The 2,686-nt window shown below is 43.3% G+C and overlaps 1 long non-coding RNA gene across 1 annotated transcript; it reads right to left on the bottom strand.

The window, feature by feature from the left end:
• Positions 1–681: 681 nt before the first annotated feature.
• LOC103801399 lies at positions 682–2,426 on the bottom strand. The gene is made up of 2 exons (XR_624744.1): positions 2,352–2,426; positions 682–1,668 (listed from the first exon to the last, which is right to left on the bottom strand). It is a non-coding gene; the product is annotated as an uncharacterized LOC103801399 (long non-coding RNA).
• Between the last annotated feature and the right edge of the window lie 260 nt (positions 2,427–2,686).

Below are 2,686 nucleotides of genomic sequence, written 5' to 3'. Positions count from 1 at the left end.
GCCTCAGAAACAACACTTACGTGAAGGAGACATGAGGGATGAAGCAGAAAGAGTTGCTCAGTGGAAATATTTTATTTACAGAACCTGACAGCCTAAAATAAAAGTTGGAGTGGTAGAAAGTGCTGAAGAATGACCATGGGAAGAGGTTAAAATCTTTGTGAAGGCACCACTAAATGTTATGCATTGCAGGCTGTGGGGAATGGTGGGACTGAATGGGGAGGGGAGAGCTCCTGTACCTCCCACAGGACACTGCCTGCAGAAGTGGCTCACCCTTACTGATGCACTTATTTTACTGAAGGTGACCTAGTCCTGTCCTCTGGGACTCTCAGGCATGAATATCCACCTCATGCCAAGCTACCAGGCAGCACACTTAAAAGCTTCAAGCTAAGCATGAAGGGGCAGCCTGCTCCGTGGAGCCATTCCCAAAATAAAGCCATCAGCATCAGAGAGGAGAACACTTAAAGCTTTGCCTGGACACATGTTTCAAAACCTCCAAAAATAGCTCCTGCTTCCCCTTTGAAAAACACTGCGGTTCTCAGTGCCTCACAGGAACTCTGGTTCTGCTCAGAGAAGCCACAAAATAAGAGAGCAGCTCAGAATTGATCTATGAGCACATCTGGACTAGGCCAAGATTGGCCTTATGGAAAAGGGAAAAAAAATAAAGATTTTAAACAGCATGTGTCAAATCCAGGGACCTTTATTTCTCTGGAATGGAAAGAATTTGCCAGCCTGGACAAAAAATTGCAGGCAGCGATTGTACATTCTTTCAGATAAAAAAAAAAAAAAAAGGACACACACACAAGAGTTTGGCTCCATAAATTTCTGTCATAAGAAACAACTTTGAATTGTACACCAAGCTTTTTACAAAGCATCAACGTTAAGATGTTTTACCGTGTTCTATCACATCCTTGGCCATTTATACAGAACTCACCATACCCAATGCTACATCAGCTTAAGACATTTTTCTTGAAAAAACAAAACAAACAAACATTAGTATGAAAAAGATACAAAGGCATCTTGGCTTTCATTTGGGTTTTTTTTTTTTATTAAGACATGGGAGTTTTCTTTGTTCGTTTTCCTAAGGAAGTCACTAAAAAAATATAATAACTTAATTCGTAAGGACAAGATTGGTTAAAAATCCAGCCTTGGTGCTTGGCAGCCTTCTGAGCTCGTACCTCTGTTGCTTCCATTAGTCTCTGAGCACTGCAGGCTGCAGGTGAACTGTGGGGTCTCAGCCTGCTCTCCAGATCTGTCCAGCCTCTCACTTACTGGTTTTGTTCAGAGTTTTCACCGTGGCCAGGAAATATTCCCAGCCAAACACTAAAAGCAATCTTCAGCCAAACAGGGGGTTTCAATCTGGGCCAATTTCACATGGGTTTAGCCCTTTGTCTTTTGCCTCTTTGTACATCCTTTGGAAGTCTTTGAAACGAGGGGCACAGCCTAACCTGGCCTCCCCAAAGTGCATACGTCCCGTGAAAAGGAAGTCTCCATCTCCTGGTTTCACCCCACACTCCAGCAAGGTCTTTATTTGTCCTCGCCAGTTCCCACTCTCCCCTGTCAGCTGAAAGACTTTGCTCTTCTGCCTGTACAGTTTGTTGACACGGACGTGAATTATGGATTCTTGCTCTTCTGCCTGGTTCGTTACGTTTTGAATGGAGCCTCTGATCACTGGAAAAAGAAAAAAGGATTTAAGGATGAATTACTCAAGATCCCTCTGGAAGATCCTGATCCAGACTCAGCCCCGTGCAACCAGGAGAAGTGACTTCACTACAGCAGCCCCAGTTTTGGTCCTTTGTTGGTTTTAGAGCCAAGTTTATCCAGTAACCTCCAGTATATGTTTGTATTTGTTACAGTTTATATTTGTAACCCATCCAAATGGCACCCACAGATGAAATTCAGACAAAAATAATTACATCAGAAAAACAGCATTAATCATGAAGAGTCCTAACAACAAAAAAATCAGCTTAATGCTCCCTGAAAATGTACTCTCTGTTCTTCAGCCATTACAGATACAAGCTGATATTAATTTCCCCTTGAAAAAGGGAAGCACAGATAACTAATGAAACTTTTGGTCTCTTGTCAATAGTTGACCAACATTGTAGGGCAACAAATAATGGCTTCTCCTAGATGCACCCAAGTCCTTGAACTTCTACTGTGGTTGCTGGGTCACTCTGTCCACCCTGGGGAAGTGCCAGTTGAGGTCCTTCACACCTCCCTCTCCCATGCATTGAGCCTTCTTAGACCACATTTACTGCTGGTGCAGGTTGACAAACATAAGGAGGTACCTGTTGGTGTTTATGGATGTCATGTTAGTATTAGGGGGAGAAGGGAGAGGAGAATCATCAACTCACCAAAATCACTAGTGCAGACAGCCAAGAGGACCTCTGTGTCACTGCATGGTCGGCAGGGAGCTGGAGAGAAAGGGTCAGAGTTAGTAAAAGACTAGATAGATAAATAAATAAACCATTAAATTAGATACAAATGTCACACACGCAAGACAGGGACAAGGAGTCCAAAGACCTGTCAGGCATCGATACCACTACAAGAAGTGGGGGCTAACCCTAGAGCCCCCATGAGATTTTTGTTACCTAAGCAGGAATATGCATCTCTTTACCACTCCTGCTGGAATGTATTGCCTAGCAAACACTCCACACACTCGCTGCACTCATGCAAAATGTATTTTGAT

Source organism: Acanthisitta chloris, unplaced genomic scaffold, assembly GCF_000695815.1.
Source record: "Acanthisitta chloris isolate BGI_N310 unplaced genomic scaffold, ASM69581v1 scaffold2564, whole genome shotgun sequence".
Taxonomy (NCBI): domain Eukaryota; kingdom Metazoa; phylum Chordata; class Aves; order Passeriformes; family Acanthisittidae; genus Acanthisitta; species Acanthisitta chloris.
This window is presented reverse-complemented; position numbering and strand designations above follow the sequence as displayed.